Source organism: Lampetra fluviatilis, chromosome 45 (assembly GCF_964198595.1).
Source record: "Lampetra fluviatilis chromosome 45, kcLamFluv1.1, whole genome shotgun sequence".
In the NCBI taxonomy this organism is placed as follows: Eukaryota; Metazoa; Chordata; class Hyperoartia; order Petromyzontiformes; family Petromyzontidae; genus Lampetra; species Lampetra fluviatilis.
This window is the reverse complement of record NC_136319.1, coordinates 3,641,184-3,655,713: the sequence shown is the minus strand read 5'-3', so window position 1 is coordinate 3,655,713 and position 14,530 is coordinate 3,641,184.

Here is a 14,530-nt window from a genome sequence, read left to right as displayed (position 1 = left end):
GACTGAAATTGCTTCTTGTCGTTTCTTCGTCGCAGCCCCCACTGTCACTGGGAACGACATCCCCCTATTCTTTGGGTCTTTTGGTAAAGTCAAATAGCTAGGTTCAGAGAAAAAAGTATAAAATAAATAAAAATACGACCATTCGACCACAACACAAGCGATCGTCATCAATTTTTATTCTTGATGACGATCACTTGTGTTGTGGTCGAACCTATCTACGTGACTTTACCACAAGACCCCAAAAATATGAATTCCTGCAGCCACGAAAACTTTAAGTCAAGATTTGACATCCCCCTATTCACATCCTGTAACGATCAGTCGTTGTCTTCGTTCAAAGACCATCTAAAGGCTCGGCATCTCTTCAGCTCGACATTTAACCACCGAGTCTCTCTGTGACCGCGTGACGCGATCTGACACAGAGCTCGGCTCCGCGTCTCAGAATTGCGTCTTCGGTCCCCAACTTTGCACGCGTTATAAATTGTAGTATTATTATTGTTGTTATTATGTATACGTGCGTGTGTTTGAATGTAAATTTATTTGCATTGTAATGCAAATGTATGTGTACCAGTGCGGTTTAGTGAACACGTATATTTTGTGTTAAATGTATATATAAGTAGGTGTATTAATACGTATAATGTAGAGATATATGTGTTACTCTTTGGTTCTTTTGGTAAAGTCACGTAGAAAGAAAAGGAATTAAATAATAGAATACGACGTTTCGATTGCAACACAAGCAACTGTCATCAGGTAGAACTAAATTTGAGAGAGAGACAAAACACAGACACGGAGACATACAGACAGACACACAAGCAGAGAGAGACAACACAGAGATACACAGAGAGACACACAACATAGACACACAGAGACCCAATGCCTCTGTGTCGTGGCCTTAAATAGAGAGAGAGCGAGGGGGGGCAGATAGAGAGGTGGTTCTGCTGGAGCAGAGAAATTAGCATGTCAATGAGAGAGTTGTGTGGAAATCCACTCCGCGGCGGCAGGGGGAGAGAAAGACCCAGCAAGCCTGGTACATTTTAGAGAGAATTGTGTGGAAATCCACCGCGAAGCGGCCGGGGGAGAGAAACAGCGAATGGATCTTTGAGCGCCTGGTAAAAAAAAATGTAGAGAGAGAAATTGGCAGTTTGAGAAAAAAACTTAGCACATTTTTGGAAATGTAATGCAATGCAACACAGAGAGTCGGCTAACGCACAGTTAACGCATAGCCTGGTTGATTACGATCTCCAGAGATTGCTAAATTAGAAGTTAAGTGTGAAATTTGAAAAACAGAGACACACAGGGAGAACACAGTTTGTGTTAATTAGTAGTATAAATGAAAGTAAAGGTGCCATTTAAAAAGTGATCGAACTACCGTATACCTAAGCAAAGTAGCGTGTGTTATAAGTGTACGATTTGATGTTGATATGTACTGTACAGTGCGTGTAAGCGTGTACAGTACATATCCGTGAGTCCAGGCTGGTTGAGGTAGCATGGGAAAGTGCACGGCTTTCACCAATAAAATGCTCACCAAAAAAATATCACACCTAAATTATGAAAAAATTACAAATCGTGGTGGTATAAGCAAAAAGTAGAGCAGGAGTGGAGACAAGTCTGGCAGCTTCCTCACCTCCGCAGTCTCTGTGTCTCTCTCTCTGGGTCTTTATGGGTCTCTATGGGTCTTTATGGGTATCTCTGGCTCTCTGTGTGTCTCTATGGGTCTCTATGTGTCTCTATGGGTCTCTCTGGGTCTCTGTGGGTCTGTATGAATCTGCAGGTATACTCGTTTAGATTCTATTTTATCTGCTGCTATGAATTCCCACGTGATGATCATTTCAGCCACTACGTTGAGCTGCTGTCAGTTGCGATGGCCAGGTGAGGGGCTTCTGAAGAATAAAAAGCTAACAGCTCAGTGGGGCCTGACACCCCACCACCAACACCACCCACACCACAAAGATCTCCCAAATGGCCTTGCGGACTGTTGGGGCAAGTGCTGTTAGGGAGCACCTATGAAGGCCGGAACTGTACACGAGGGGGTGAGTGGCCAGAACCACGCCCGGCCGCCTTTGTTTCCCTCGTGGCGATGTTTTTACGCACCGCACCTTGTGCTCATTTGAGGCTGAGTCGACCTAGGGGAGGCCAAGAACCGGTTCAGATAATCGTCACTGGTGTCGACCGTGGGCGGGAATCCAACCCGGGTCGCCAGGTTCGTAGCGCAGCGCGCTAACGGCAACACTCCCACATCACCACTACCCACACCACCACCCACGCTACCACCCACACTACCAACACCACCACCCACATCATCATCATGCACACCACCACCCACAACACAACCATCGCCCACAACACCCACACCACCATCACCCACAATACCACAGCCATCACCCACAACACAACCACCACCATTCACACCACCACCACCACCCACACCACACCACCATCCACACCACCACCCACCACTACCACCCACATCACCAGCACCCACACCACCATCCACACCAAACCACAACACAACCACCACCCACAACACAACCACCACCCACACCACTACCAACCACTACCACCCACACCACCCATACCACCGACACCACCACAACCACCCACACCACAACCCACCCCGACCCACCACCCACAACAATAACCACCATTCGCCACTAAGAGGCGGTGACGTCACCACGATGCTTGTGCCAGGCTATGTGCACGTTGAGGCCACGTGAAGAGTCAAACGCCCGCTGGCGGGAGGTCACGGGGCAGGCCCAGATGCAATGGGTCGACTGACTTAGATAAGTGGCCGATGCGCCACCTGTGCCCCCTACTGTGCTAACTTGCTGTGCTTTAGCCATCTGACGCTCCGCTCGTTGTTGTGTCACTCCTCCGCCCTCTGTTGTTGTTGAAGGGTGACTGCCTCCAACTGCGCAGCAGCTTTTTGACCCTCCTCCACAGAGGCCGATCCTGACACCGCTGGTACCAGTCATCGGCAAGTCCACTCAGCTCCACATCCTCATGTACCACATCACTCCATCTTTTCTCCAGCCCGTGCCACGTCCGTTTAGCCCCCTCTATCCGGCAGAAAGCTGTTCAGGCATGCGTTGGCTGGGCTTGAGGGCTACATGACCCAGCCAACGCAGCCTTGCCTGCCAGAGGAGCTCACTGATGGGACTTTGTCCAGATCTTTTAAGGATTTGTGAGCTCCTCAGACAATCCAGCCTGGTTAAACCCAGGATGGATCGTAGGCTGGCCAGCCTAAATGTTTCTAACTGGCGAAGACACTCCATTAGGGGGGGGTCCACGTTTTGCAAGCGTAGAGAAGGGAGTGCATGACTGTGGCGGAGAAGACCTGAAGCCTCGTGTGGAGCGACAGACCAGGTAGCTTCCACACAGTTACGAAACTGATGAAAAGAATGGCTCCGGCTCCCGGCCACGTAGTATTACCCAGGCCTGCTCTCCATCATGAAGGTCCTTAATTATCGTGAACAGATAGTCAGGGACTCCAAAAGTTCAAAGAACAACTCAGAGCCCAGGCCTACTAATGGTATCATAAGCCTTGACTCGGTCAATAAAGCAGAGATGTAGATCTTGTTGTAATTTTCTACACCTCTGCTGTAGCAGACGGAGAGAAAATATGGCATCTGTGCAGGACCACCCTTTCCTGAAACCACATTGGGGCTCCGCAAGCCTCTCCTCAGCTTACCTGGCAAGGCGATGTTGAATAATCTTTGCCAGGACCTTTCCCGGCACACTGAGGAGTGCAATGCCCCTGTAGTTGTTACAGTCTATGCGGTCCCCCTTCTTAAAGAGGGGGACCACCAGGACATCCTTCCAATCCTGCAGAAACCCGTCCAGTAGTCCAGACTGTTGTTATTATGTCATGTAGGGCAGTCTGTGCACAAACGCCACACTCTCAGCATTTTGCTTAGGAGATCATCTCTGCCCGGTGCCTTTCCTAGTCTCAGACTCTGGATCGCCTTCAGTACTTCCTCAACAGATGGCATCTCAGCCAGCCACTCACAGGGGATGACTTCTTCCCCCAATATTTGAGGCACGGCAGCCTCAGCAGGGTCATCCCCACTTTGCCCCATTATGTTTTCCAGGCTGAGGGATTTTCCCTCCCCCTGGACCTCACAGAAATGCTCAGCCAATCTGCAAACCTGTTCCTGGGGGTCAGAGATTGGATCACCATTCTTTGCCCTAATGATGGTAATAGGTGTGGCACTGCAAGTTAATTTTTTGATGGAATTAAAGAGTGATTTGTGATCTCGGGCCACTGCGGCAGATTCCATCTCCTCAGCAACCCACGACCACCACACATCCTTGCCGTGCCTCACTGCTCTCCGAACCCCCGAGAAAGAGCTGCGGTAAGCCTCATTCTCTGACGTGGGATGCTGTAGATGATGAGAGTGGGCCTGTCGCTTTTTTAGCCAGCCTGAACACCTTCTCTGTCAGCCAGGGTCTCTGGGGAGGTCTGGACCGTGTACCCAAAGCAGCCATTGCAGCTGCATGAGCCACAGTCTTAAACCTCGCCCATTTCCCCTCGACATCAGGAGAAGTGGGGAACAATGGCAACCCCAACCGCAAGTGATGATGAAATTATTGCTTACAACTTTCATCATTTAGTTGAGACTAGGCCACATGGGGTTGAATGGGGTCCTGGGTGTACACCCACCACCGGAGTGGAAGAATGGCAGGCACATCTTACAGATGACAAGTCGACGGTCAGTAGGCAGATCAGCTCCACGGTAGGTCCTGGTGTCAAGGACATGGGCCCGCATTTGCTGTTCCGTCACGATGTAGTCCAGCAGATGTTCTTGTTTGGACCTGGCATACATCCATGATGTTATGTGGATGCGCTGATGCCGGAACAATGTGTTGGTGATTATAAGCCCATTGGCTGCACAAAAATCTTGCAGCCTCCTACCATTGTTATTGAGCTGATCTGGCCCATGCCTTCCAATCACTCCAGATCAGGTGCCAGCATCATGCCCAACTCGGGCATTAAATTAACCCAACAGGATGACTCTATCCCAAGGGGGCACTTTAGCTAGCACCTATGACAGGTCATAGAAGGCATCTGACTCACCGGCCTTGCCTGCATCCCTCGGATGTTCGTATTTGGTGGGGGCATAAGTAACCACGACCACCACTCCTTCCCATCTGGTTGATGGGAAGGCGAGCCCAAAGTAGCCTGGGGCTTACAACTTCGCACACCTCACCACCACGCTCTCATACCCCCTTAATTATTTTGTTCAGGAGAAGAGCCACTCCCTTTTGTTTGGCAATCTCCAGTAGAGGACTGTCCACCCCTCATGGTAGCAGGAGCCAGAGCGGGTCCACCAGACTTCCTGAATACCACAGAGATCCAGGCCGTACTAGTCCAGCTTCCGACAGAGGAGTGGCAGCCTCTCCTCCGCAGGGAACGTTTGAACATCCACGTGGCCACCCGCAGTGGGTATTTGCTGTTTCTGGAGGAACCCCGAGGGTAAGGATCAAATCTCCTGGCTCCACCAAATGGGGTTTGACCAGGAGACGTCATGGACGCCTGTCCCCCAGGGCCTCTGGCACAAGCTTAGCTGGTTTAGTGGTAATTAATTTGAAGGTAGAGGGGCTACCAGCCCCTGGCATCTGTCCAAAGCCCCCTTTGGCTGCTGTGGTGGCTACAAACGCCATGAGGGGAATGGCCAATCGAAATTGTCCCTCCACCCATGGCACCGCTCACGACAGTGTTACCGTCCCCCCAACGCCACTTATACCTACGTGACTTTACTGAAAGAACCAAAGAGGGGGTTGTTTTGCTGGACACCGCCACCAACACCACCACCCACCACCCACACCACCACCCACACCACTAGCCACCACCACCACCCACACCAAGACTCCTGCCGGGCTTTCTCGTGGCTACACACGGTAACTTTGTATCTTCCTGATCTCAGGCTAATCGGCAGGGGATCTTGGAGCTGCAGCACTCCCCAAAGGTTTTATGTGGAGGCCATCCCTGCATCGACACGCCCTGACATCTGTCAACCGCTGCCTCGCTGCTTTGTGGGCAAGTCTGGGAAGACAAAGGCTAGGGGAGTACACCCTGAGAGAAAAGCAACGTGCTGGCAGCGCAATATAGGCAGTCCTCTGATAGACTGGGGCTCTGGCAGCCTCCTGCAGCTGTGTGAAGCCTTCTGGTCGTCCTCAGTTTCCTCTTGCCATCAGAGCTAATCCTCCTCACGATGAAAAATGTGGCATTTGGACAGCGCCCCCCCCCCGCCCAGCGCCACTAAAAAAACATCTCCTTGCACGGGTATCTTCTTCTGCAAAGGGCGAATCCCAACTTGAACCCTTAAAGTCAGACGGCAATAGGAATTTTGGTGACGTGAGCAGGAAAGAATGCTCTGGGAGTTGCATTCCTGTCAACCCCTTATCAGTGCACTACCTTACCACAGACCAATTCAGACCTTATTGGTCACCCAGTGCCCTTAAAAATCTCAAGGTTCATCCTACAAAGTCCCATCACAAGGGAGAAACACAAATAGACAAAAACAATTTTTTTTCTGCCAGTTATGAGACGGCTGTACACTGTCTGGACCTGAAAATGCTATTTCCCTGTACAAGAATATGGGGTAAACCGTATGGGTTGACAGGTATGGAGCTCCTAGCCCCGACCCCTGCACGTCAGTGGCACAGGTCGTCAGCAGCTGGGATGAGAAGCAGCTGCTCCCGGCAGACTGGGCAGCCCCATTTAAGAGCCACACTGCTCACCACACATGGGGAGGGGCCTAGAAAAGGTAGCTCAAAAATTGCCCAATCCAAAACTCCTGGATAGGTTACTAGTCGAAACAAGCACAACAAAAATATACCCCTAAGATTTGTGACATGGAATGTAAGAACATTACCGGACGCCACCCAATGAACTGACAGGTCCCAGCGTAGGACCGCACTTGTAGCTGCTGAACTGAAGCGCTACGCTATTGATATCGCAGCTTTCAGTGAGACAAGTTGGTGAGTGGTCACTTAATGACGTTGGAGAGGGTTATACTTTCTCTTGGAGAGGATATCCCCCTGCAGGACAGAACTTACATTGAGTGGGATTTGCTGTGAAGAATACTCCCCAGTCTAATCTCGGAAGCACCTATTGGCATAAGTGAGATACTTATGCCATCCCGTATCCCCTTGGCAAAGAAACAACATGCCACACTATTAAGTGTATATTGCTCCGACACTGCCATCAGAGAACAGTGTCAAAAACTGTTTTTACCAGTCACTCGACGCGGCCTTGAGCGGCATCCCCAGGAATGACAAAATCGTCCTAATGGGTGACTTTAATGCCAGAGTGGGGAAGAACACCTTGACCTGGGAAGCACAGAAACGTCAACGCCAACGGCATAAGGCCCTTAAAGCCTCTGCGCCGAGCATGATCCGATAATCACAAGCACACCTTTTTCAACAAAAAAAAGCACGACAAGACATCCTGGATGCATCCAAGGCCCAAAACATCGGCACTAACATCGACTACATAATTGCAACACCAATGAAATGTGACACCAAATAAGTTTTAAACACACGCACGCGCAATGAGAGGAGCCGAGTGCTGGACGGATCATCGCATGATTGTTGCCAAACTGCGCGTGGAAGTATGTCCTGCCATCGAAGATCCACTGAGACTCCACTGTGCCCGGCTCAATAGCGATGATGCTAAGAAGAACCTTTGCTATTCGCTAGCCGAGGAACTGGCCGCCGTGGAATCTCTTATTTGTGGTGGGGTTGCAGCTGAAGAAAAGTGGACCTCGCTCAGCATCAATCTTTACGAGGCAGCAGCTCAAACCATCGGCTACAGCAGTGGAAAACACCAATACTGGTTCCATGAGAATTCAGTCTATTCTCACTATGCTGGACAACATACATACAGCTCACAATGCAGCACTTAACTCCCACTCAAGATGCCTCAGAAGCTAGTGGAAAGTACAGCATAGGGAGGTACAGGTTACTCTGCGAACACTCCAAATACATGGTGGACAATGAAATCCCATCAAATACAAGCATATGCAGACATAAACGACATGCATAATTTCTACGATGCAGTAAAGACCATCTATGACCCAAGAATGTGTTCCCTCACTTCCCTCCTATGCACAGATGGAACTATTTTCAAAGATCAGCACCAGATCACCCAGAGATGGGCTGAGCACTTTGAGGCCCTGCTCAACCAACCCAATGAGGTTGACTGTGCAGTTTTGGAGGAACTGCCCAGTCGACCCATCATACATGATCTTGACCTTCCACCAACCTTCACCGAGGTCAGTCAAGCCATCAAGTCACTCAAAAACAATCAGACACCCAGACCAGATGGCATCCGCGCTGAAATCATCCAAGAGGGAGGCTACTTGTGTACCAGATCACTTCACCTCTACATCCTGGAAATCTGGAAATAAGAGACCATCCCCCAGCAATGGAAGGGTGCAAACATTTTGACAATCTTCAAAAATCAAGGCGACAAATCTGTCTGCGGCAACAGCAGGGGCATCTCGCTGCTCTCATTTGTAGGGACGGTCCTTGCCAAAGTGATGCTCTCGAGGTTAATCCATAACATCTCGGGAGGACCTACTGCCAGAATCGCAGTGCGGCTTTCTTAAGAATTATAGCACTGTGGATACGATTTCACCACCCGACAGCTGCAGGTAGTGCAGAGTGCATCACCAACACCTCTTCGTGGTCTTTGTGGATCTGTCCAAGGCCTTCGACACGGTCAACAGAGAACTGCTTTGGGAAGTCCTGTGCAAGTATAGTGGTCCGCCCAAGTTCGTCAACATCCTATGACAGTTCCACGGGGGACGATAGCTCGTGTGCCTGTTGGGAGGACAGGAATCCCATCCTTTCAAGGTCTGCACAGGGGTGCGACAAGGCTGTGATCTTGCACCAGTTATTTTTAACATCTCCATTCTCTGTTACATCAATGCTGCGCAGATATGAAAGGCCAGGGTGGTGTAAAAGTTGACTTCAGACTGGATGGAAACCTTTTTAATATTAGAAGGCTCCAGGCAAAAACGAAGGTAACATCTGAGCACATCCTGGTGTTACAGTATGCGGATGACTGCAAGCTACCCTCTCAACTGCTGTAAACACCTACAGGAGGATGCAGCTCAACACATAAAAGGCTGAAGTCATCTGTCAACGGTGCACCGGAGCTCCTCCTAAACCCCCCAGTCTTTACCATCATTGGAAATGAGCTGTCCACTGGTCCATCTTTTAAATACTTGGGAAGCATATTCTCCCACAGCTGCACCATCGATGCTGCGACAAGCCTCAGCCTCCTTTGGTTGGCTGATAAAGAGGGGGTTCTTTCTAGTACAATGACCTGATCAGCACAATAACAGCTGTCCACAAGGCATTGTGCCTCTCAACCCTCTTATGTGGCTGCGAGGCATGGACAACATACAGCTGGCACATAAAACTGTTACAGGCCTTTCACATCCTATGCCAACAAGGCATCCTTGGAGTCAGGTGGCAAGACCGTATAGCACACACTGAAATACTAGAACGAACCCTCAACCAGTATATATACAAGGACTGTTTTCTTGGAATTGCTCTTACTTGATACAGCTATCGTGCTGTGACGGTTCCACCTGAAGACGGAAGCTTGTGTTGCCTCCGAAACGTCGTGATTTTTATTTTACTTTTATCAATTTAATTTTTATTTATTTACCTACGTGACTTTACCGAAAAAACCTAAGAATATGAAAACGAACAAACTGCCAAAACATGGAAACCATCATCACCCAGCATCAACTTTGCTGGCTCGGACACGTCACACGAATGTCAGGACAACGCCTTCCCATGAGGGTCGTATATGGCCAACTACACGATGTCCAGAAAAAAAGCGCTACAAGGCCCGGTTAAAAGTAGCCATGAAAAAGTGCAGCGTCAAACTGACAAGCCTCGAAGACCTTACTGCAGAGCGGTCCACCTGGCAGTGACACTGTGAGGGCCTGCAAAACCTGGAGGCAAAGATAATGGGAATATGCCGTTAAAAACGTGAAGACAGACACGGGCGTCTTACGGCACTCAACCCACCAACACCAAACCCAGCTTTGTGTGTTCTGACTGTGACAAACAGTGCACGTCACGAATTGGACTTTCTAACCATCAAAGGACTCATCGCTAAAGTAGAAGAGGAAGTCATCATCGAACACGATGCACTACCATAAGAGGACGAGTGAGAGAATGAGTGGGTGAATAAGTGGGTGAGTGCTGCTCACTACTTACAGCACTTGCCCATACAGTTCTGCTAGAGGCTAATCTTTATCTTTGTAGAGAGTGAATGAGTGGGTGAGTAAGTGGGTGAGAGAGTGGATGAGTGGGCGAGTGAGTGGGTGGGTGAGTGCTACTCGCTACTAGCAGCACTTGCCCAAACAGTTTGTTACAGGCTACACACGGGGGTGGTGATCTTTGTCTTTGTGCGTCCTTAAGTGGAATTGTTCCGTCGTTCGATACGATGCTTGCATCGATTTGTAAAGATAAAATCTCAATTTGGAAACAAATATATAATGATAATAATTTTAAAAAACCACAAACGGAAGACAAAAGAAGAACGAGAAACGTCTTAAGGGATCGGAGAGAGAAGCACCGTCATGTTATTTTTTTGTACAAAAAAAGTGGAAAAAAAATTCCCCCCAAAAAACAAACGGCCGGATATCAACAACTTAAGTAGCAAAAAAACTAAAAATTTAAACCAGCAAACGACAAACGAACGAACGACGACAATAATAATATTAAAATTACAATCACAATTATTATAATAATATCAGGCTCGCGCGAGTGTAACGAACGCCACCACCACCGCCGCCGCCGAGAGAGAGAAACATCGGCGCGATTCCAAAGAAAACAAAACACCCCAAATTTCCTCAAAACCTGAATCCTTGTCACTTGTGTAAAATCATCATCAAGAATTACAACTCAGACAAACTGGGGGACAGTGGTGGAGTGGTGGGTGGGTTCGTGGTGGGTGGAAACCCATCGAAGCAGTCGTTAAAGATCCATAATCACGATCACCCTCATCATCGTCGTCATCCTCATTGTAAAAATTGCCTCTCTTATTTTGCAAAAATGTCTCCGCATTTGCCACTGCCACCACCTTCACCGCCACCACCGTCGCCACCACAGTTTTTAAAAGGATAAAAGTATACACGGGGGGGGGAGGAGGGGGGTGGGACGTGACCGTCCGTTTAAAACACAAAGCACCCGTGTGTGCGTCACGCGACGTGACTTTCAGTGCGAGGGGGCGGCACGGCGACGTCACGATGAGCGACATTATGACGGGCGATGACGTCATGAGCGGCGACGTCACGACGAGCGAGAAATCATGGCGAGCGGCAATAGCACCAGAGCTTGCGAGCTCACCGATTGGTCGCTTATTTTGGAGGGAGGGGGCAGGAGCGGTGGGGTGGGGGGGGGTCGGGGGGGTGACGTCACCGCGTTTCCGTTTAGTGGGGGGAAGGGAGATGTGACGAGCCAGCGGCACCAGCCAATCGGAGCTCTCCGTGTGTGCACGCTGCACTCCGATTGGCGGGGCTTCATTTTCGCCATCGGCCAGTCACGGGTTTTTAGCCGCCATCTTTACACACAAAAATCTAATACAATTTATTGAATAAAATTATATTAAAAAAACCTCACTCGATTATTAACGACGCAACAGCGCAAGATGTGTACAAACAAAACAAACGACAACAATAAGAATAAAACGGCAAAAACGTTTAAAAATTTCAGCACGAATGCGCAATGGTGACGACGAGGAGGAGGAGCAGGAGGCCAGCACCAATGACGTCATCGTCGTCATTCATTGCTCGTGGTGTCGTCGCAGTTCATTTAAAAATCGGTAAAAAAAACAACATACAAAAGGGATTGACCCAATTCCCCCCGAGACCCCCCACAACCCCACGCGCCCCGCAACCCTCACACCCAGAGACCGTTTCCTGATTTAGATTCCGCCCACCTACCAGGTCCGCCCGCTGGCACCACCCGCATAATTAGCAAACAAGCACGCTCAACCTTTAAATAATATTGATGGGTCCCAGTTCGGTTATGGGTAAAAAATCTTATTCGTATCGATCACTGCTTCTCGACGGTTAATAACATAAATGATCGTCGTTATTGTCATCATTGTTGTCATCAACGGATATACATTTTTAATCACCGCCATGAATCATCGAAATCTCTTACGTCGCTGTGAAGACCACCGAGGATAACCACTTTGCATTATTTCACTCTATCAAGACAACAGCTGGCCTATTCACTGCACACGCGGACGGACGGACGGAAGGGCGTAAGGGCACCGATAGGACCTGCCCATGACACCGCTGATGATGTTAACACCACTTAGGCAATGTTTAGCTTCAAAACGCCTACGGGAGTCGCCTCCCGCACCCGCAGGCCTGGGCCTAGTTCGGAGGAGTCTCCTCATAGGCTGCAGGCTTGGGCCTAGTGTGAAGGCAAATGTTCGATGGTGAGCCTCCCTCCCTTGGTTGAGCATGTTCCCACTCCCCCCTGGCTACAACCCCTCTGGTCGCCTCGGTTTCAGCCGGGCACCAGTCTTGTCACCTGAGCCGGTACCATCACCACATCCAGTATTACATCACCCCATCCTCATTATGTGGATGCTACCACCACTAACTGCTACTGTTACCACCACTTCTACTCCGCAAGGGTCATATGCCGCTTACACACCATGCATCCTGTCTACAACCACCTCCAGTGACGCCTGGTGGGGGGGGGGGGGGAATCTTGAGAAATGAAGCCCTGAATGCAGCATTCGCCGATCGTGCCACCGCCGTCAGTATACCCCTGGGTAGATCCGCACGTCTCTAAATCTCTACGCGCATCGCTCAACTTTGAGGTAGCCACTGCACAACAAAGCACCAAGAAATTAACCCCACCCACCCATCCCACTACCCCCCCCACCCAACCCGCCCACCGAGTCCGTTTCCACCTTACACCACACACCCAACACCCAGCGCAGATGACCCGCTAACCCACGTCCCCCCCGCCCCCGATAGGAACCATACCCCCGGTTTGGTCTCCGATGGACGGATTTCACCCCTCATTCATCCCTCCCTTGTCTCCTTCTTCCTCCTCGTGTCTCCTCTTCCCCGTGTCCATCTCCTCCTCCTTCCTGTGTCTCCCTCTTCCTACCTACACCTCCTCCTTCATATTGTCCCTCCCTCCGCATCCCCACCTGTTAATTTGCATTTCGGTGAAGACGTGCTCGTACATATATATACACATATATCTATTTCTATTACACACAAGGCTTTCCTTTCGATATTCCATTTCATCTCTGCTAACCAAGTCCCTCCTCCATTCATGAGGGAATGTAGCATGCTGAGAGACACAGTGACCTGCATAAAGTAGACCCGACTACTCTGCAACGTAGGCAAGTCGTCACGTGCTATGTTACCCATCGCTCCCCTGAATTAGCAATTTAGCAGTCGTGTTGAATCGCGCTGCTCACCCACACACCTCTGGGACTTAACATGGCCACCACATCTGCCCCCCTATCTCTCTATAGCGTCTCAAGCTGTTCCTGCATCCCTCTCGGATACCTCCGGTCCCCACAGCCATCCCCCGAGCGTGGATTGCAAGCACCGTAATGTTTTTCGGCATCGGGTAGAGAGTTAAAAGATTTAGCAGCCATTGTGAAATTGACTAGACACGACCCTGTCGTGTCCACTCCTCCTCCACACAACCCCGTCGTCATCACCCCAGCAGCACTCCCCCAGCTAAGCCGATTTCCTCCTCGAGGTCTCCGCCGGACCTCACTGCTCCGCCCCCCCCACCCCTCCAGCAAAGAAGTGGAGGTCGGCAACCCCCTCTCCCCCAACTATCGGGGGAACCGATGGCGACGAGGGCGGGCGGAAGGGGGCAACGGCTCCTGCAAAGCTGTACCCGGAGCTCCTTTCGGAGGCTCCAGTTGCCACCTCACCCCATACCCCCCCCCCAACCGATTTGCGAGCACCATATTTTTTGTTCCGCATTGGTAGGGAGAGTTAAGAGATTCGGCAGCCATCTTGAAATGGCCGCCCTCGCCTACCGGTGACTCGACACAGCCCCCGTCGTGTTTACTCCTTTCCCCCCCCCATCTCCCCTGCCCATTTCTCTAGAACTTCTTTTTAAGCTGTTCCCCGAGCTCCCTTTCGGAGGCTCTGGCTCCCACCCACCCCCCAACCGATTTGCGAGCACCGTATTTTTTCTGCATCGGTAGAGTTACGAGATTTAGCAGCCATCTTTAAATCCCCTTTACCTCCAGGACACTCCCCATCATGTCGACACTGACCCCCACCCTGCCCCCCCCCCCCCCATCTTCATCTCTAGAACAGTGGTTCTTAACCTGGGGTGCACGCACCCACTAGAGGTGCGAAAAGCCCTTTCTGGGGGTGCCAGATGTTTTTGTAAGAGACATGGCCATATTTTTGTTAGAAGGTAAATAAACGAAACACAAATTAAGTGTGGGAACGTAAGTACAACTACTTTGTTTCATCAAAACCTATGTATTTATTAACAT